The sequence below is a fragment of the Balaenoptera musculus genome, chromosome 7 (genome assembly GCF_009873245.2).
Source record: "Balaenoptera musculus isolate JJ_BM4_2016_0621 chromosome 7, mBalMus1.pri.v3, whole genome shotgun sequence".
Lineage (NCBI taxonomy): Eukaryota > Metazoa > Chordata > Mammalia > Artiodactyla > Balaenopteridae > Balaenoptera > Balaenoptera musculus.
Window position 1 is genome coordinate 101,431,772 of NC_045791.1, and position 22,894 is coordinate 101,454,665.

The window sequence follows — 22,894 nt, forward strand, 5'->3', positions numbered from 1 at the left end:
TCATCTGGACTTCAGCTGAAATGTGCTCATGGGGCTAAACCCACTTCTCATAAAAGAGACCCTCTGGCCTCCAAGCATTCCACAGAGTCTCTAGAGCAATAGTTCTCTGTTTGAGGGGGTGGGGATAATTCCTCCTTTCGATGGGCCCTTAGCAGTGCCTGGAAGCACTTTTGGTTGTCACACATCTGGGGTCGGGGGTAAGGTGAGAGAGATGCTGTTGGCATTCAGTAGGTAGAGGCTAGGAATGCTACCAAACGTCCCACAGTGCACACGGTGGCCGCCTACAGCAAAGAATTACCAAAAGGTCAGTAGTGCTGAGGCTGAGAAACCATGTTCCGGAGCTATTGCCTGTAGCTGAGAAAATGGAGGAAGCCATGCACACACTCGTCAGCTGTTTCTGGAGTTCACATCAGTTCTAGGGAAGAGTAGGAGGGAAGAAGTGCTCCTGTTCCGAGGCTTGCTTTATTGCTGACTGTCACACCATGACCTCAGAGTCCCAGTGGGTGCCTCCCAATTTCCACTGATGGAAAGTTACCTCTACTGCATCCCCCTCCCTCGTGACCTTTTTACTAGAAGATAGCTGGTTAATCTGATTAACCAGTCCTGCCCCATGTTTTCATATGTCCCTGCTCCAAAGGAAAACAGGAACCTTCTGGATGCAATGCAAAACACTGACTGAAGCGGGGAGAATATCAGGATTACTGAGGCCAAAGCAACAGAATTTGGGGAAGACTAGCAGGGTGTGATGCTTCTCCCCCTATTCTGACCACAGAAAAGAGATCAACCCCACAAGGAAATACATCTGATCACCCCCAGCTCTGTATCTCTGCCCAGCTTAGCCAGGACCTTCTGGATGGTCTTGGACCAGGCATTTGACCTCATTTTGCCTCCACAATGTAATAAAGTGAAGAAAATACCTTGCCCTCACGATCATTTGCAAAACTCAATGAGACAACAAGAGAAGGACACTGTGAACCAGAAGACACCTTCCTTATGTTACTTGTTACTATTAGTCCCGCTCATTGCCCTTCAAATGTCTGGGAGTTAAAACAAACAAACAAAAAAATTAAGGATTAGGTCCCCTCGGTTCCAGAGTTAGTTGACTTTTTAAAATAAATCCACTGACTTTGTTTTCTAAGAGGCTACTCCTAAGTCACAGAACTGTTTCCCACATTTTTTTTTTTCATTTGATGAAATAAATACCCACCTTGGAAGATGACTTATTACAAAAAAAATAGTCAAAGTACAAGACTGAGATAGAAACAGCAACTGGAATTTCTAAATATAAGATGTGTTCCCAGGAAGACACTTTTAGGTCTGTTTTCCCTAAACTTAAACTTGAAGAAAAATAGCAGGGTCGGGGTGGGGGGTTGTGGTGCAGGGCACTGCACTTGCACCATCATCGATGAGAGGATACAGTGTTCGAAAGCCTAAAATCTAGACAATGAACAGAGAGAACAAGTTCATTTCCAGGTAGTTAGATATGAAGTTTTTCTGAATGAATCCTAAGGTAATGGTGATAAGAACAGATCCTCTTTCAATATAGGCCACAGAAGCTGCTGTGGTTCTAAGGTACACAAAGAAAACAACAGCTTCTCTTCTTTCTAGACTGTAGCCTGAGCCGCTGACAAAATGTCTTCAAAATAAAACCGAACCACACAATTTCAATATTACTACCCACCAGCGACAGGCTATAATTAACACTTAATTAACAGCTCTATGATGAGCTTTGCTTAATTCTGCTCAAAAACTGCCTTACATTTTTTCTGTAAAACCGTGTCACCAATGGACAATGGCCGACCTGTTTGCTTGGTTTCTCCATGCTTTTTTTTCCTTAACAAGTTAAGGAAGAACGTGACTAGGTCAAGGTCCAGGCCAAGACAGAGTCTTCAGAGATGCTCCTTTCTTCCTGTCTTTCCACTCTCAGCTCTCCTCACTCCCAACCATTACAGTTCCTAACAGGGCCTCTAAACACAGCCACTGACTTACCACACAACATTTCTTCTTGGAGCCTCCCTAGAGAACTTCCAGTAGAAATAAAGGCTCTCCCAGAGTCTTTCAACAGAGGTGCAAGCCTTGAGAGCAACCAGATCCTTGCTAATTTCCCATACTAATGCACAGCTAGAGAAAGTCAATAGGAAGGTGACTTGAGAACCATTGGACATGAGTAAATAAGCTGGGACCCTTCCCCATGGTGGCCTTCTGCCCCTGCCTTTGACCATTTAGTGGTTTAGTAGCACTTCTTCCAGGGATAGAGCCAAGATATAGAAGGAAAACTCAACAAAAATTCAACTAATATGATATCACTTATATGTGGAATCTAAAATATGATACAAATGAACTTATTTACAAAACAGAAACAGACTCACAGACATAGAAAACAAATTTATGGTTACCAAAGGGAAAAGGGGGGATAAATTAGGAGTTTGGAATTAGCAGATACACACTACTATATATAAAATAAACAAGGTCCTACTGTATAGCACAGGGAACTATATTCAATATCCTGTAATAAACCATAATGGAAAAGAATATATATATATATATATATATGTATTTGAATCACTTTACTGTATACCAGAAACTAACACAATATTGTAAATCAACTATACTTCAATTAAAAAAAAAAAATCAACTTAGCAAGTTTTTCCCACCTGACAGTTCTATCAAAGTGGTAAGGAGGTTCGTACAATGACTAACCAAAATACACATCTGGATAACAATTATCCCAATTTTTGTTTTAGATGCCCCATTCCTATTTCTATAGGCAACTTCCACTCCATGACCAAGTCACTGTATAAAGGGTTCGTGGATTAATAGCAACAGAACAATCAAAGCAGTCCCAGGCCTAGTATTATCAGGACTTTCTTGATCGTGTGGTTAGAGAAGAGTTAAAATCATCATTAAATGAGTTGCCCAAGCTCATGAAACTGGTTAGTGGCAGCATGGGGGTGAGACCTGGAGTTTCCCCACCCCCAAAGTAGCATTCTTTCTAACCATGAGTCATTAAAATCTCAAGAGCCCAACTCTTTAGAAAAACAAAATGATCCCAATAGAAGAAGAAGACAGGGTGGTATTCAGTATAAGTGCAAAGCAAGATTCCTGGCAGCCAAGTCACTCAACTACAGTGAGGGGTTTCTTTAGTTGATGGATGTCAAGACACAGCAGAAAAGGACCTCCCCCAAAGTCTCTGAAGACTACACATTTATTGTAACTGAAGATTACACACCAATTTAGTTCAAAATATTTTAACATCTAGTTCAAAATATTTAAATATTTTAACAACCTCAGTTCAAAATATTCACGGGAATTGAGATAGACAAACACTTGCTAAAAATATTTCCACTCTTGTAGTATTGATACCATGTCTGACTTTGGCCTCCACTGTTAAGGCGCACTAGAGAAAAGCACAGAGAAAATAATAACCAAATTACGAAGAGATAAAATATAGTGGTGCCTGTCGCACTTTAATGTGCTTAGGGTCTCCTGAAGATTTGGTTAAAATGCAGATTTTGATTCTCTAGGTTTGGGGTAGGACCCAGGATTCTGCATTTCTAACCAGCTCCCAGGTAACACCAGGGCTGCTGATCTGAGACCACACTTTGAGTAGCAAAGGAGTAAAGAACCTAAAAGAGAAAACATACCATTTAATTGATAGAAAAGAGTAATAAGAGGGCTTAGCTGGGGAGTTATAAGGAGGACTACCCTGTAAGCCATCTCTTCTCCATCTCCATAGGGTAAATGGGCTCAAATTGCAAAAACAGCTTTGAATTGAAACACGAAGGAAAATTTCCAGGTGGAAAAGGTTCTAGAAGAGTTAACTGGAGAAGAATAAGAAAGCTCCGCCTCCAGGGCCCTGGAACAACACAGAGGATCTGGGTGATTGCAGAGAGGACACTGGGGAAGATAACAAGAGTTATTGTAGACGTCCTTAAGAGACTCCACATTGATGGGTTCGTACCCTGTCTAGTGTTCAGGCCATCGGAGACTGAGACTGTTGGATTGGGAAAAGGGGGATGGAAACTGTGACCCAATACATTCCTATCTCTTTCAAAAATGAATGCTGATTACTTTGATGTCTGGCAGTTTTGGTCAAGAGGAACTGAGGAGGGCCATGTGTATTAGCTCACAGATGACAGAACCAAAATAAACGGGCATTCCCCCAACTCAATGAAATGTATTCATCCTGCCCTCTGCCGTCTTTTGCCAAATAAACCACAAGGCATAAATCAGAGGTTAATTCCCAACATTGCATCTTTATTATTTGAGGGGACCCGCAGGTGGTAAAAGCCACCAAATTGCCTACTCAGATTTTATCTCAAATAAATGAGGAGAATCAACATAACAATTCAATGACTATAACAATCCACGGCACCTTTAACTTTGAAATATCAGAAGTACTGATATCAAAATATTCTTCCCATGAGTATTAATTCATCCTCTAAAATCTTTCTTAAGAACAAGGATGATTCCACGTGCAGATATCTCACCCCAGAACCATCAATGTGTGCAGAGGAAGATCTGGAAGCAGCACATTGGGTAGTAACAGGGGAAGCAGCAAAGCCATCATGACTTAAAGGTATCAAAATTTGGAAAAGACTGAAAAATAAGCACAAAAAAGATAGTCTATGGGTGCTAATAATTTCCATTCAGGTCAACAGGCGGTAGCAAACTGGTCCCAATCTCTAAAGGAAGGCAAACAGCCCCAAGTCAAGAGCGTGCCCATCAGTCTGACTTATCAGGAAGTCAGTTTACAACATTCTATTTCCCCATCAATAAAGTTTCACAGGAGTGCAAAGGCCTTCATTATTAGATGGTAATTTCATTCACTGGGCAGGACCCTGTGCCCTGACCAGGAGGTACAAGTTTTTGGGTGTGGAACAGAAGCCCAGGCAAGACAAGCATACACTTCTAATGGCTTTAGGAAACAGCAGGAAAATGATGAGGCGGCCACAGATACTCCCAAAAGCTAATTCCGAAATCACCGCCTGGGCAGTGCAATTCACACGCCGTGCCGTTCACATGAGTTGTTACCCTACCCAGTTGGGACAGAGTGAGAACACATTTCACCAAGATCTCTGGGATACAACAGGAAGTGAAACTGCCTGCAGGACACTCGCTGTTGGACCCATGTGGGCACCGCACAGTGGTAAGACCTTAGCTCCCCCAGTGCCACTTACTGGGACTCAGGCACTTGATCAACCTCAATGAGCTGCAGTTCCTGGTAAAATGGCATTAAAAGTGCCTAACTCACTGGCCTGTATCAAGGATTAAAAGAGATGGTGACTGTAAGACACATGGCACAGACCCTGACAATTGAGCCAACGCAGAACAATTCATTCATTCTACCCAGCAGCTAGAAGCCACCAGAAACCATAATGGGAAGGGGACAGAAGAGGAATGAAAGGGGAAGGAAGGTACTTGACATTGAAGCTCTCTGCTCTCAGTCATGCCGTGGACACGTTTGCAGAGGGGAGTACCTCAAAAAATGTTGTCAAGGACCACCTAGAGGGCTGGGATAGGGAGGGTGGGAGGGAGGGAGACGCAAGAGGGAAGAGATATGGGGACATATGTATACGTATAACTGATTCACTTTGTTGTAAAGCAGAAACTAACACACCATTGTAAAGCAGTTATACTCCACTAAAGATGTTAAAAAAAAAATGTTGTCAAGGAAACACCAGCAATTACACCCATCGTATGACACCACTGGTCTCAAATAAGGAATAGTGACCGAGTTACAATTGTTTTAACACGGGGTATGAAGGCGCTTCCTATTTTGCTTTGAACTTACAATTTTAAAAGTTGATCCATTATTAAAATGGATTGTCCTTAGCAAGTATAAAGCACCCCTAACTCTTATAACCTGAAGGTTTATACTTCACTAGCTGAAAGGAAAAACTATATCTAGGCATGGTAGAATCATACCACACTCCACGTATGCCATGAAGTTTAATTTTCTGAGACTGTGAAAAGTTCCACTTCATTAATATCCTTTCCCCAATAGTTCTTGAGGTTTCTTCTCTGCAACTCTCTACTTGATTTATCAGTGTTTGGTACATAATTGGCTCTCAATAACTGTACTGTCTTAAAAAGTATCTACAGAAAATCATATGTACTCACACACATATTCTAAGGTCCGTAAGACTTAATTAAGGGTAATTTCAGCCAAAGAAAAACTGGGCTCTTAAGTTTTTGTGAGGTTTCCTTCACATTTGGCAGTGAGTAAAGCAGGGGTTTGTTAACCCTTTAAAAGTGTTATCCCCTTTTGCTAAAAAAAAAAAAAACTCAACCAATTTTTTAATGCTACAAGTTAAGTATGACTAAGAAAATACAGAAATTTTACTATTGATTATAACTGTTTTCAAACAATACAAACAATACAAACTCTTGTATTCTCCTCCCTCCCTAAATATTTCAGTAAACCATTCCTGGGGTGACGGTGTGGTGTATAAACTTACCAAACCCACTAACACATAACAGTCATTTAGCGTCTCCATCAACAACATAGCCAACATTTGTTCCATGTCAGGCACTGTATTAGGGGTTTTAATTATGCATTATTTCATTTAGTCCTCACGACCATCCTGAGATTGTATTACTATCCCTGTTTAAAAACAAAGAAATCGAGGTTCAAAAAGGACGAGCAAATTCCTCCAGATTTCAAAGCTAGTAAGTGGGGCAGTTGGGATTCAAAGCCATGCTCTTGACCACAAATGTATAGACAATGCTATACAAAGCATGGGTGGAAGTGTTGTCAAACCTCTCATCTAAGTAGAGTCCACTGGAATATACAAAGTTGTTTTTATGAAAGGAAATGGGGGGGTAACCTTCGTGTTTACAAAGGGTATTGAGAAATTACACAGTAAATGCCATTCTGATAAGTCTAAACGGAATCAGCTAAAACAACATTTCACATAATAGGCACCTGGATATCAGAAATGCATTCACTTTGGGAAAATAGTTTGCAAAAGAGATTGCCATCATAAAAGCATCTTTTTATCCTTTAATTCACGCCCTCCTGTAAAAACACTAAATATGAAATCTCTCATTCCTTGAAGACTCTAGACAGTGGTAGACACAAGCAACTGGGTGTGACTAATAGATTCTGATAAACAACACAAACAGAGCCCTAAGGTAAAGAGCAAGGCCTGACATTTATTGTCCCCATAAAATAGAAACGCTTTTTACTCTAGGACTGTAGCTCTTCTGGCCCAATGCTTGTAGCTCAAGATCTAGTAGATGCAGGGCTATTTTTATCTGACAACTTTTCCTTCAGTCCTTCCGTCCTTTATTTAGAAAGGCAAAATAAAAACCAGAAAAAGTATATTCCAGAGGCATAAGCCATACACTAGAATAGGTAAAGAGAAGTCCTTTGACATTAGGAGCCACGAGAGAGCAGAAGATTAAAAAGTAAACCATAAACAGCTGCATCTCCCCTCCCAATTGTTTACATTCTTAGACATCCACTTTTAAAAAATATTCCCTATGTAGATCAAAATAGCCTGTACTTTGAGAAGGGGCAAACAATGACGTTAGCTTTAAGATATTACACAGTTTACATATAAACAGACCTGAGTTTATGCGCATTATTCTGGTTGGAGAGAACAGATCTGAAGGGCTCACATGGAGAGCTATCATTGTGTTAATTATCTGTCTACAGAAAACTCTAAAATATATATGTGACCTTTAAAATGCTACCTAGCTTGAGTGTATGCTCCCCATTGTACGGTATAGGATACTACTGGTTTCACTAATCAAGATAATCCAAAAAGCTTTTTCAAGTTGAACTTGGATGGCGCAAGGTCTGGATGACACTGGATGCAGTTATTGGGGGCACTCTGCCCCTTCATCCTCTACACTTCCCTCCCTCCTCCTCCCAACACTTTTTTTTCCCCCTTTCCCCTAACACCTTCTCCCTATCACTCAGTGCCACCCATAAACACTTGTCAGCATTGCTACTGATACTCATCGCTGTGGATACTATTGCCCCATACCAATAACCATTGTTTAAATTCTTGCCTCTGAGCATTACAACACTAATGCTTCAATAAAGGAACCTTAAGAGCATGGATCTCCCCCTCCCATCATCACGTATGTACCCAGGAGAGAAGAAGGAGGAGTCGAATCTCTAAAATTCTAGTTAGTTACATTTCAAGACATCAGCAGTGGGCAAAACGGCTTTACAACACGACGTCCATTCACAGACCTCATGGCATTTACTTTCAGCTGTCCGTATCAAGAGAGAGTCTTCACATTCTGGTTTTAACTTAACATAAGCCCCCTTCCATCAGAAGCAGCCAATTAACATCAATGGTAAGAGAGCCAATAAACTCAGGGAGATAAAAGATTTGGCCGCCCTGAACTATCATTAAGAAATCATTTATCCTACACCCACGTGTCTGAGGTGCAAGCCAAGGTGAATCACCAGCTTCATCCTTCTGAGAAAGTGCTGATGTTAAAATCTGGCATCGATGACCTCGCTGAAATCAAAACATATGCTCCATGGAAGGTGGTGAAACAGCCCTGGATATCCCTGTCATTCACCACTGGCATCCCTGTGGTGAATCACTGTTGCCCAAAAGTTTCCAAGGACTGTTTGTAAACATTAACCCTACAAGAGGTCAATGTCTTGACATCCAAAAAGGTGGCACTGAGTGTTTCACACCCAAAGGTTTAATGATGAAACAATATATTCTACCTTTAGAATATTAATAGGAAAGGTAGTTTTGAAATCAGATGACTCACTGATCAATTATATCCTTATCAATGCATTACAATAGCAATGTGAATTCAGACTCAATGGTCCAAACCACAACTCAGATAGAATTATAGGGAAGCACTGAATTGTCTCCTTTAAGATATGATGGTTCCGAGAAGGCTTTTTATTCATCTTTGCTGCCCAGGTTCATTATTAAAAGGGTTGGTTTACGTGTGTAAGTTTGCTAGGGAGGGAAGCGAAAACATCTGCAGAACCGTGCAATGCCCTGGAATGAAATTCTTCTAATAAAAGATTTATCATTTAAAAAAAAAAAAAGATATAATGGTTCCTCTCCTTAATAGCCTTCAGAGAAGGCAGCCCCAAGTAGCCAAAGAGAGGTCTAGATGCTTGTATGCTTGCTTTCAATGATGCAAGGCAGGTGTAAGAAGTACAAATTTGATTATTTATAAAGTGCTGCAATTAATGGGTCATGACAATGACTCCAAGTCATATGACATTTGGGGGACCTATAATATACAGAGTAAGAAGCAGTAGTACAGGACGGCTGGAGCCACTTCTGCAGACCCAGTCCTGGGCATGCACTAAGCCCGCAGTTCCAAGATGTGTTCTACAGAACAGGAGCTCCAGGAGAAAGAAGGTTCTGTGGCCAATGACATTTAGACAATATCTCCCTCTTGACATTAGAGGCTTCACATCTTGTTTAACCATGTGTTTCCTAAACTTCTGATCAGAAAATATGTAGATTTTATTTCATACTAACGACCCTTAACATCCTGTGAAACACACTTTGGAAAAGACTGTGTTAAAAATTTTCCCCCAAAAAAGCATTTTCCCCTGAACTCTGCTATTCAAAAAGTATTCTGATAAAATATTAGACACAATAATATATAGGCATAAACAAAAGAAACATATTTTTGGATGGAAAAGTTGATCAAAATTCACTGAACACAAAAAATATACTTTGCAAACAATGTATTTGTTTTTTATTCCTAAAGTTCTAATATGATTTGCAGTCAATAATGCATCCATCCTTATAATTTGGCATACCATATGTTTAAAGTATTATTTGCTGCTTTGATTTTGAAAGAAAATAAATATATAGAGAGAGATAAAATGAATTGAAGAGTGGAGAGAGCAAACTTCCTTCCCTAATTATTCATAGACTTCATTTGACTTCAGAAAACCATCCTTCAGTTTTCATGGCTCATGTATGAAAGGTGCTTTATATTTACCTTCACGGCATTGCTGGATGAATGTCATATAAATGAAATGGTTTATTACTGCACAAATAATTTTAAATAACACTTGAAGAAATACAGACAAAAGTAAAAATATTTTATATTGCTAGAAAAACCAATTCTACCATTAATCTACCACTATGACCAAACACGCATGATGAGTACTTTCATAAAAAACACCATAAATGAAAAACACCATACTTTTTTTCAAAATACTAAACAGAATATTGTATTATTTTAGCCTAAATATTTTCTCAGTATACAGTTGTATATATTGGAAAAATGTGTAGTTTGAATGTCTGTGAATATTTAGACTTGGGCAGAAATTATACCTTATGGGGTTAAATTTTGATTAATATAGCAATAATTACAATGAATCAGACTATTACTTTGATCCCTTTCTTGGCCTCCAAAGGGCTGTGATGATATGCATATTTTCTAAGATATTTTATGTGTACAAATTATATACTCCCAGAAATATGGAAATGAAACAGAAAGAGCATAGTGTTTTTTTGTTTTATATTTTATTTATTTATTTATTTTTCATCTTTATTGGAGTATAATTGCTTTACAATGTTGTGTCAGTTTCTGCTGTATAACAAAGTGAATCAGCTATATGTATACATTTATCCCTGTATCCCCTCCCTGTTGCATCTCTCTCCCACCCTCCCTATCCCTCCCCTCTAGGTCCTCACAGAGCATGGAGCTGATCTCCCTGTGGGGCATAGTGTTTTACAGGAGTAAAGCAAAGAGGAAATGGTGGCAGGGGAGGGAAAGTTAAATTACCATATGCAAATGGTAACAACCCCACAATTAGCCAGATAGGACACAGTCCAATCTAAGATGCCTAAAATGTCCAAGGAAGTGGAATTTTTGAAACTCTTCAGATAGACACAGGGATTATCTTGAAGACGTTTTTGTAAATTCCTTTAGCAAAAATGCTCAGTGCATATTACAAATTATTGTATCCAATAATTGTGGAATAAGAGAGGCTGTGCAATTATATATTTGCTTCTGTTTGTGCCCAGAAGATGACTCATAGAGGCCCAATGGGGGATCATGAAAAAAATAAGCCCTAATATTCCAAAACTGCCTGCTTCATCAGGGGAAAAAAAATCACACAACGCTCAAGGCACAAATAAAAGTCACAACTAGCAAGTAATATTCATTAGGCAACCATGTGGTTTTGAAAGCCAAATCCAAATGCTTATTCATAAACGTGAGATAAATAGTTGCTGTATTTTTACAACGCAATGCTGGTAAATGGAAAAGTTCTTTCCACAAAGCAAAACACCTTGTCCAGAGCAAACTTTTACGGAGGTCTGGAAAAAATGAACTTCTAAACATGGTACCTGCATTTAATAAAGGGGAAAATAAGTACTGGGTTCTTGAGTCTGAAGTTACAAAGGTTTTGACATCGCCAGCAAACCATGGCAGCTGGCAAACATCCTGAACCATTAACCACCAAACAGCAGCTGAAGCAAAGTCACATTCCAAAACTCAGCAGCATTTCCTATAATGTAACAAAACGTCGATGTGCAGGGAAATTTATTTCCTTCACTAAGGCTGAATGAAGATCATGTGAGCAGAGAAGAGCTCATTATGATCAAAACAGATAGAAATTTTCAAATGTACTTAAAAAGTGAATGAAAAACAACACGGCAACTTATTATTTTCAAAATTCATGCAAAGGCAAATAAAAATCATTTTCTTAATATAATTTAAAACACGCCACTTTCTTTACGCTAGCGAAAACTCGAGAGAATCAAATGTCACAATGAAATGTAAATATGTCACAAATCAGGAAAACACATTGAAATGTTTTGTCTCCTAGAACTCTGTTAGAACATGTACACAGGCTTAGACGAGAGAAGTCACTTGCAGAATAAGCTCACCCTCCAAACAAAAAGTCTTTTAATTTATGTGCATAAATTAAATTCAGGGTTGGTTTTGTTTGGGTGGGTTTTTTTTTTTTGCATTGTTTGTTTTGTTGTCTTTTGCCCTAAGACAAGATTAAAAGTTAACTTTAAAACCAAGATTTGATAAGTGGCTTTACTAAAAGGTTATCTGAAATATTAATTCAACAAAAGGTAGCATTAAGAATCTCCTCTCTATTCCTTGGAGCGAGTTGAAATACCCAGTTAGTTTATAAAATGTCAATAGGAGAGGATCTCATGAACAGTAAATCTAATGGTGTCTGGTCCACACTTCCCTACTAAGATAAGCAGTCATCCTTTTTCTTTGTCCTCTTAATCTGCTGCGGCTCCATTAGTAAGCCCCTAAAAATGTAACCTGGCATTTACACTCTTGTCCATCTGGAATGTCCCTACATCAGAGGAAAACCCTCACCCCCCCTGTGGAAGATGAATAAGTACACAGCTGGCAGAGATCTGGGCACGTAGGAAGGAACCCACTTAAGTGCGTACATCCACATGGCTCAACGGTTAATCCATCCTGCACCCTCTTCTTTCCACTTTTGGATGAAGCTAGCGAGGAAATGAGTGTTTTTATCACTGAATTCTGTACTATTATCAGACACCAAACAATTCCTTGTCGAAAAGGTATTGCAAGAACAAAGCTTGAAAACTCGCCATCAAAGCTGTCTGAAGTCCAAGGTGCTGTCTTTTACCGTCACTAGAAGCCTTGGAAGCAAATGCGCACAAGGCTGAGGCCAGTCTTGTGAAAGTAGCATTGTGAAATCTAACCCTGCACCTCTGCCCTCGTCCCAGCGACAGACTCACATATGTGCATTGCAGTGGAGATTCGGGAATTGCTGAGGTTTTCCATGCCACTTCCATGAAAACCAACACTTCTAGGTTTCACTGCTGGCTCGTGATGTGAAGCTAAACTTAGAAATAAAGCTGGGCTCTATATCAAGCTACATCACCTCACTAGCTGTGGGCAGGAATGTGAACATACAGACAATTCCAATCCTAAACTACTGGTTTTAATGAGCAAAGGGCAATCAAACCCAACTCTCCAGATAATTTAACTACAACAACAGCGTAATTGCTTTGGAATGCTTTTGGTATTAAATTTGGCTTTTGTTGAAACTGAGGTTTTGACATTGCAACCACGGGGGGTGCTATTTACACCATCATCTGTAGGAAACAGTCCTGAGTTGTGCTCAGGTGGTTGTGAGTTTTATTAAGTCTACCAAGAGCTATACCAGAAAGAGTTGGAAATTATCCATTTTATCTCTGATACTTCTTATGTAATACACGTACTTCTTATGTGACTTGCTCCATGCTGGTCAACCGTCATTCACAGTGACAAAGTTTTGCTTCTTATCGAAATTTACACTGAATAAAGAATGGTTGAGGTTTCAAAGAGCTTCCTTCTTTCCACAAAGAATCCTAAATTGCAGATGATACAGGTTCTAAAATTTGAACAGAACTAAGATTTTATAGGTACTTCAATAAATCTGAAATTCTCCAAAGCCAAGGAATCTGCCCAAGGAAGAGGTGTTTGACCTAGTGAAGCTCCAAATTGTCAGCCTCAAAACTTAAATGACTGTTTTGTTAATGTAATTTGGAAATCATGACACAGCCATAAGCATGGTCATGAATAACAGAGGTTGCCAAGTGACGTTGCTTTCCTTCGTAAACTAAAGAGATATTAAAGTTTCTCATTATTTTTAGCAAACACCCCTAGCTCCTGGCTTGTACAGGCACTTCATTCTGATTATCCAAAAAGCATGTAAGGCAGGGCAAAAATGACTGATCTATACAAAGGGCCGATCTGTAGCCCTACATCAATACTATATAATCCTTGCTTACTACAGAAGCACTCTCAACACAAATCAGAAGGCTCCCTAAGGCTCACTTTCTTCCAGCAACTGGCAATCATTATTTTCCAGAACAACACAGATTTGACTTTGGTTTGATTCATTAATTTAGTGAAGGTTTTAAAACCCTTGCTCTTTGTGAATATAAAAATGCACTATCACCATCTGAATGTGCCATCCTGACTCAGAATCAATGAATTCTTTGGGAAGCCGTTACATATTTCATATTGCACTAACAATTAAAGACACATAACTCATGCCTGCTGTGATATAACCATCCAAACTGCCATGAGACCATAGAGATGTAAAAAAGAGATAAGGAGCAAAAAATCACAATATAAGTTTTACCTACCATATCTACCTACAACCTCTGTTGCAAGAACTCTACTTTGCTGTTATAGCCAGAAAGCAGCCACAGATAATACATAAGGAAATGGGTATAGCTGTGCCCCCCCCCCCCAAAACTACAGAAACAGGTGATGGCCAGATTTTGGCCAATAAGGCTAATTTGTTGACTCCTGATCTAGTGTAAAGTCAGCAAAACCACATATTCCACTGTAAATCAGCAATAAGAATACAGGGACCCTGGTGGTCCAGTGGTTAAGACTCCATTCTTCCACTGCAGCGGCTACGGATTTGGTCCCTGGTCAGGGAAGATCCCACATGCCGCGGGGTGTAACCAAAAAATAAAAAAATTAAAAATTTAAAAAAAATTTTTTTTAAAGTAATAAGAATACAAAGGGACTGCACATAGAAACCAAATCAGGGGTGGGGTGATGGGGGAGGGATGGATTCGGAGTTTGGAATTAGTAGATGTAAACTATTATATACAGAATGGATAAACAACAAGGTCCTGCTGTATAGCACGGGAACTATATTCAATATCCTGTGATAAACCATAATGGAAAAGAATATAAAAAAGAATGTATATATATGTATATATATACTGAATCACTTTGCTATACAGTAGAAATTAACACAGCACTGTCAATCAACTATTCTTCAATAAAATAAATTAAAAAAGAAAAACAAATCAGCTCGGAGTAACAACCTTACAAACAGAAAACAGCTTTCTAATGCAGGGAATCAGGTAAGGAAAATAGCTAAAAAGAGGCCTGCCCAAGTATAAATAGGTATTTGCTATTCTTACAAAATACTCTAATACTATTTTGATCACCCAGAAGAGAACAAGGCTACTTTCAGAACATTCTGTGCCTTAATCTTCCTTTAAATGCTTTTGTAGTAAAGAAGACACAGAAATTTTCTGAATGGAAAGATAAAAGGAGAAAAGAGACAATACTTTGAAAGGCAAGGGAAGAAGATAATTAGCATGAGGAATAAAGGACCTGCAGAGACTGCATGGCTGAGGGGCTTACACTGGAGGGTCTTGTTAGTTTTAAATTCACCATTCCCTAAACATTCCCCATACCATCCTATTTTCGGCTTCTTTTTATTCAAATTACTACATTTTTGGGGTTTTTCCTTTTATACCATATTGTGGTTTCTTCAGTCCTCAAATTATGCAAGGTTCTGTATTAAGACTCTCTGGGAAGGCTACTATGCACATTTATGACAAAAATATTACAAACAAAATCCACAAAAAGTGCTATAGATGGCACATCTCAGATCCTGGTGGTTTCCCCCCTTTGAATGCCAACAGGACAATGAAATGAGCCATTCAGAGAGCATGACTTTCAAAAGATGCCATCTGCTTTCCAAAGGCAAAACAGCAGTAGAAATAGTTCTCTCCTTCTCTAGCACCAGCAATCCAAAACATTAGATCATAGTGCATTTGATTTCCAATGGCCAAGGTATCAACATTTTTGTGGTCTTTCTTGGTTTCTATAAGTTTTATCTCATCTGGAATTATTCATTATTCTCACAATAAGTCCGAATCAACTTTAAATGCTGTCAAAAAAAAGACCCTACACAAATCCCGCATTCACAAAAAAACTTTGACTTCTGAATTGAATTTCTCTTTAGCAATACCCAAGCTACTCTTTTCTTCATTAGCAATACCAAAAATGAACCTCAGGGTATTAACATATCCTACTTATATCCTACTTAATATGATAATCTTTGGGCCAGTCACTTAGTAGTCAGGGCTTCAGAGCTCATTTGTATCAATGTTGTACGGTAAATGAACTCCAAATACTAATACTAAAATGAAAATCCCTAGACATAACTCTGTAGAGGGAGCATGGGTAACCTTTAACAGCACACAATCCAGTATCATTTCTACTCCATTTGAAAGTGAGTTTTATGATTTCTCCCCATACCAGATTTTCTAAATAATATTTTGCTTTTGCTTTTACCGCACTAATAAAAGTGTGTGCTCCTTTGGCAATAACAAGGGATCACTAAAGCAATGTGACAAAATAATCAGATTTTAAAATATGGAGTTTTTAAATTGCTATGGAAAGTATTCCATAAACCTGACACATGAAGACCAGGAAAAAAGAGAGAGAATGAATGAGGATAATGTTATGAATCCAGAAAGATGTTGAGGCAGATCACGGTGGTGGCATCACAGCATCATCTCTGTACAAGAATGACCTACAGTCTAACTTTGGTGTTGGAGTTGTCAAGGTCTTATGCTCATCTATATGTGAGCAGATCAGAACTGGGTCAACTGCCTAACTGGTTTTCTTACAAGATTACATCCCACACGCCACTAATGAAGTGCTCCCTAAAAATCTAAAAAATACAACAAACTAGTGAATATAACAAAAACGAAGCAAACTCACAGATCTAGAGAACAAACTAGTGGTTACCAGTGGGGAGGGGGGAGGGACAATACAGGGGTAGGGGAGTAAGAGGTACAAACTATTAGGTAGAAAATAAGCTACAAGGATATATTATACCACATGGAGAATATAGCCAATATTTTATAATAACTATAAATGGAGTATAACCTTTAAACGTTATGAGTCACGGGACTTCCCTGGTGGTCCAGCAGTTAAGAATCCGCCTTCCAATGCATAGGATGGGGGTTCGATCCCTGGTCCGGGAACTAAGATCCCACATGCCGTGGGGCAACTAAGCCCACGCACCACAACTACAGAGAAGCCCGAGCACCGCAACAAAACATCCCATATGCCGCAACTAAGACCTTGACACAGCCAAAAATAAAAAATAAGTAAATACTAAAAAAAAATTTTTTTAAATATAAAAGTTATGAGTCACTATATTGTATATCTGTAACATATAATATTATATAGCAACTATACTTCAACAAAAATAATTAATTAAAAAAATAAAGACCTAACAGTGCACAATCACACTGATATCGTGGTTACAGAAATGCCATCGGTATAGTACTCAGAACTCTATTGCCCAAACTTTGTTTCTTGGTAATTCTCTTCAAAGCCAAGAACATCTGCTTCTATTTCCATTTCCTTCCTCTTGGATTATATCCCTATCTATCCCAATCTCACACTAGCACTTCATCAATTCTTATTTCTTTCTTAGAAAAAAAATCTGCTCAAACTCACCTCCTTCAGGAAACACAGTGGAGCTGACATGGGAATTAGACACGAGATGATCCCCTTAAAATCTAAAATGTTATTGACTAGCAAGTAGCAAGCTCTTTTTGAATAGCTATTTGTTGTCAGACAAACTTCTTTGGAGGGTCCTCTTGATGCAGTTGTCTTCAGAACTGGTCCATATCCAGTTCTAAGGGCCAGGAAGAATTTTTATGGGGGTCCTGTGAGGAATCGATATCTTATTTGTGTTTACTACAAAGTTGGCTAGCATCACTCTGTTCCAGTGAGTTCTTGAAAACAACCCACGAGCACTAATGGTCTTTCTTGGGTTCACAGGAGTGAAATATCCCTGGAGCTTTGCCACCTGCCTGTTTAACAACTGGCCTCAAAGCTCTGGAACAATGAGAAACTCCAATTTCTACTTAGCAAAATTTGGGGAGCAAAAGAAAAGGGCTTCCCGTGACTGTCTGCTGCCACATCTCTAAAAGAAATATGCAGGATGCCTTTATCAGCTGAACATAACTGGTAGCAGAAAAAGGTCATTTTAAAAAGTAAAGTCTAGGGACTTCCCTGGCAGTCCAGTGGTTAGGACTCCGCGCTTCCACTGCATGGGGCGCAGGTTCAATCCCCGGTTGGGGAACTAAGATCCGCATGCCACACAGAGCAGCCAAAAAAAAAAAAAGAAAAATACAAAAATAAAAAGTAAAGTCTATTTAACACAGGTACCTGATTTTCATAGTGAAAAAAAAGGGGGGGGGGCTTGAATGGAATTTTATACTGGAAAACTAAAATGTTGGACATATTGAAACTAAAATATATGGGGAAAAGCTCTTTCACCCTATTTTAGCAAAAAAGTCTCAGTTGCATCTACTGGCAAAGTCTCAGAATGAACAGAGTGTGATTGAGTGTTCATTTTTTGGATTATTTTTCCATCATGTTTCATCTTTGACTTCTTGTTTGGTTTTTATAGAACAATCACATAAAGGATCATTTCTATAGAAATATTCAAAGGCTTTACCAATTTCCCCAAGGGCCTCTCTTAATCCTATATTTTTACCATGTGCATTAGAAGTACTAAGAGAGTCATTATCTTTGATTTGTTTCTTCAACAGGTGACTCCTCTAATTCTGCTAGACCTTTACTTGTCATTGACTACTTGTGAATCCCAGACCTTCTTTGACATCACTTTCATTGACTTTGTGAAATCCTGCATCTTTTGCAAAATGCATATTTTCAAGGTCGAATTAAACCGATGGAGGCATAGTCCTTGGTATTAAGGATAGTTTGATAATAAGCAAGGAGAGAGTTTTAAAGTGGTTCATTCATTAGTGAGTATTTTTACAGCTTCTACTTCCCAGCTAAATCCTTCTAATTGCAGGAACTCAGATCATGAAGATCACTCTCCCACCACCAGCCACCCCAGCCACCCCCCTATTTAGGGTTTCATCAACCCACTAGCATGTCCCCATGAAATCACTAGAGCTGGCTGTCCAAAACAAGAATGGTCACAGAATTAACACCTTAAAGCACATGGCATATCCAAACACTGTGAAAGTTAACTCTGCCAACATTTTCCAGGAAGTAGGTAAAATCCAGTTTAAAAAAAGCAATAAAAGTCCAAGCTAACTCACTCTACCTGACTGATGCCATATGTTTCCATGATGGGTTTTAAATGTCACAGAAAGAATGCTCTGAGATGTAGGTGTTGGAGCAGACCAGCATCTAGCATACAGAAGATTAAAGGATTAAAATGAACTAATACTGTACTTCCTAAAACATACAGACTTCCACTCAGTCAACTGGCAGCCAAGTGATATCAGCAAGTCTAAATTTGGATCTCATAACCTAAAAACCAGTTAAGATACAAAGAGCGCTGAAATAAGTACAAGTAGTAATAGGGCCAATATGTGAACAGGTCATGTCAGGTAACATGGATTCCAAAACAAAAACGACCGAATCAAGGTATATAAACACAGGGTTAAATTATTTACAGTTAGTAAGCTTAAATCAATGCTCTTACCCCAGAAGGAAGGGCCTTTGCCATTCTTTACAAGAACTGGGATCTGGCTTTAAAGAAACCAGATTAGGTGTGTCTTGCAAGGAATGTGTTAACGATCACCAGGTAGGTGGCCAAGCATCCAGACAGGCCTGGAACTAGGAACAAACTGTAGTCATAATATTCACAGGGCCCAGTTTGGCCAATGGGCATCCCAGGGGCCTGAGCAGGAGGCTGCTGTGGCAAGACTAAAGAGGAAATCTCCTGAATGCACCCCTGGGTGATGCTGGGAACACGTCTAGGAAAATCTAGGTCACAGGTGGCTTTAGTTCATATCTAAGAGGTCCCAGCTGATTGGCTCAATCAAAAGAAGAACTCCATACAGAAGAACTCCATGTCTCTCCAATAGGAAACTTGGTAGGCATGTTGGGTGGTCCTGGCACATACGCTAACCTTCTTCATGGGCTTCCCATCACACTTAGAATGAATCCAAATGACTCATCATGGTCTATCAAGCCCTCCAGGATCTGGCCCTAACCTACTATTCCAGTCACATCCCCCGCCCCTCTCTCTGCTGCTACGGATGTGTGGGAACATGCTGGAATTGTTCCCAGTGTAGGACTCCATCTGCTGCTGCCTTTCCTGAGAACAGTCTTCACCAGCAAACACTTGCCATAACTTTCTCCTTCACCTTATTCGGGTGTTTGCTCAAACACTGCCTACTTTTCTGACTACCCTTATCAAAATCAGCCCACGCTACCTTTCATCTCTATCACTTTACACTACTTTATATTCTCTGTAATGCTTACTCCCTGAAATTATATTACTTTTGTTTGCTTGCTTATCAATTGTCTCTTCCACTGCAATAATATATACTCCATGAGGACAAAAACCTATTACTCTGCCTGAGTCACTAGAGAATCTCCATTTTCCAAAAACATGTCTGGGCACAGAGTAGGGACTCAACAAGTAATTGGACATATACTTGTTGCATTGATATAAATACATTTTATGAAATAATAATGAAAATAAGCAAATAATCAACCAGAGGGCAGACAGCTGAAGCAAGAAGAACTAAAATTTTGCAGCCTGTGGAAGGAAAACCACATTCACAGAAAGACAGACAGAATGAAAAGGCAGAGGACTATGTACCAGATGAAGGAACAAGATAAAACCCCAGAAAAACAACTAAATGAGGTGGAGATAGGCAACCTTCCAGAAAAAGAATTCAAAATAATGATAGCGAAGACGATCCAGGACCTCGGAAGAAGAATGGAGGCAAAGATCGAGAAGACGCAAGAAATGTTTAACAAAGACCCAGAAGAATTAAAGAAAAAACACCTAGAAGAATTAAAGAACAAACAAACAGAGATGAACAATACAATAACTGAAATGAAAAATGCACTAGAAGGAATCAATAGCACAGTAACTGAGGCAGAAGAACAGATAAGTGACCTGGAAGACAGAATGGTGGAATTCACTGCCATGGAACATAATAAAGAAAAAAGAATGAAAAGAAATGAAGACAGCCTAAAAGACCTCTGGGACAACATTAACCGCAACAACATTCGCATTATAGGGGTCCCAGAAGGAGAAGAGAGAGAGAAAGGACCCAAGAAAATATTTGAAGAGATCATAGATGAAAACTTCCCTAACATGGGAAAGGAAATAGGCACCCAAGTCCAGGAAGCGCAGAGAGTCCCAGGCAGGATAAACCCAAGGAGAAACACACCAAGATACATAGTAATCAAATTGACAAAAATTAAAGACAAAGAAGAATTATTGAAAGCAACAAGGGAAAAAAGACAAATAACATACAAGGATACAAGGGAACTCCCATAAGGTTAGCAGCTGATTTCTCAGCAGAAACTCTACAAGCCAGAGGGAGTGGCACAATATATTTAAACTGATGAAAGGGAAGAACCTACAACCAAGATTACTCTACCTAGCAAGGATCTCATTCAGATTCAATGGAATAATCAAAAGCTTTACAGACAAGCAAAAGCTAAGAGAATTCAGCACCACCAAACCAGCTCTACAAGAAATGCTAAAGGAACTTCTCTAAGTGAGAAACACAGGAGAAGAAAAGGACCTACAGAAACAAACCCATAACAATTAAGAAAATGGTAATAGGAACATACATATCGATAAGTCCCTTAAACGTGAATGGATTAAATGTTCCAACCAAAAGACACAGGCTTGCTGAATGGATACAAAAACAAGACCCATCTATATGCTGTCTACAAGAGACCCACTTCAGACCTAGGGACACATACAGACTGAAAGTGAGGGGATGGAAAAAGATAATCCATGCAATGGAAATCAAAAGAAAGCTGGAATAGCAATACTCATAAAGATAAAATCGACTTTAAAATAAAGAATGTTATAAGAGACATGGAAGGACACTACATAATGATCAAGGGATCAATCCAAGAAGAAGATTTAACAATTATAAATATATATGCATCCAACATAGGAGCACCTCAATACATAAGGCAAATGCTAACAGCTATAAAAGAGGAAATCAACAGTAACACAATAATAGTGGGGGACTTTAACACCTCACTTACACCAATAGACAGATCATCCAGACAGAAAATTAATAAGGAAACACAACCTTTAAATGACACAATAGACCAGATAGATTTAATTGATATTTATAGGACATTCCATCTGAAAACAGCAGATTACACTTTCTTCTCAAGTGCACATGGAACATTCTCCAGGACAGATCACATCTTGGGTCACAAATCAAGCCTCTGTAAATGTAAGAAAATTGAAATCATATCAAGTATCTTTTCCGACCACAAAGCTATGAGATTAGAAATGAATTACAGGGGAAAAATCGTAAAAAACACAAACACATGGAGGCTAAACAATATGTTACTAAATAACCAAGAGATCACTGAATAAATCAAAGAGGAAATCAAAAAATACCTAGAGACAAATGACAACAAAAAACCTGATGATCCAAAACCTACGGGATGCAGCAAAAGCAGTTCTAAGAGGGAAGTTTATAGCAATAAAATCCTACCTCAAGGAACAAGAAAAATCTCAAATAAAAACTCTAACCTTACACCTAAAGGAACCAGAGAAATAAGAACAAACAAAACCTGAAGTTAGTAGAAGGAAAGAAATCAAAAAGATCAGAGCAGAAATAAATGAAATAGAAACAAAACAATAGCAAAGATCAATAAAACTAAAAGCTGGTTCTTTGAGAAGATAAACAAAATTGATAAACCTTTAGCCAGACTCATCAAGGAAAAGAGGGAGAGGATTCATTTCAAAATTAGAAATTCAAAAGGAGAAGTTACAACAGACACTGCAGAAATACAAAGGCATCATAAAAGACTACTACAAGCAACTCTATGCCAATAAAATGGACAACCTGGAAGAAATGGACAAATTCCTGGAAAGGTATAACCTTCCAAGAGTGAACCAGGAAGAAATAGAAAATATGAACAGAGCAATCACAAGTAATGAAATTGAAACTGTGATTAAGTCTTCCAACAAACAAAAGTCCAGGACCAGATGGCTTCACAGGTGAATTCTATCAAACATTTAGAGAAGAGCTAACACCCATCCTTCTCAAACTCTTCCAAGATATTGCAGAGGAAGAAACATTCCCAAACTCCTTCTACGAGGCCACCATCACCCTGATAACAA

The 22,894-nt window shown here is 38.9% G+C and overlaps 1 protein-coding gene across 2 annotated transcripts in view; it reads right to left on the bottom strand.

The window, feature by feature from the left end:
* IRS1 (insulin receptor substrate 1) overlaps positions 1–22,894 on the bottom strand; it is a 66,381-nt gene that overhangs the window by 14,737 nt on the left and 28,750 nt on the right. Inside the window, exon 2 of one of the 2 annotated variants that reach the window (XM_036857343.1) lies at positions 21,928–21,987. The exons of the other annotated variant lie outside the window; for it this stretch is intronic. The gene's annotated coding sequence lies outside the window, so the exon portion shown is untranslated. Of the gene's footprint in view, positions 1–21,927; positions 21,988–22,894 lie in introns of those variants that run through there. 2 annotated transcript variants of the gene reach the window in all.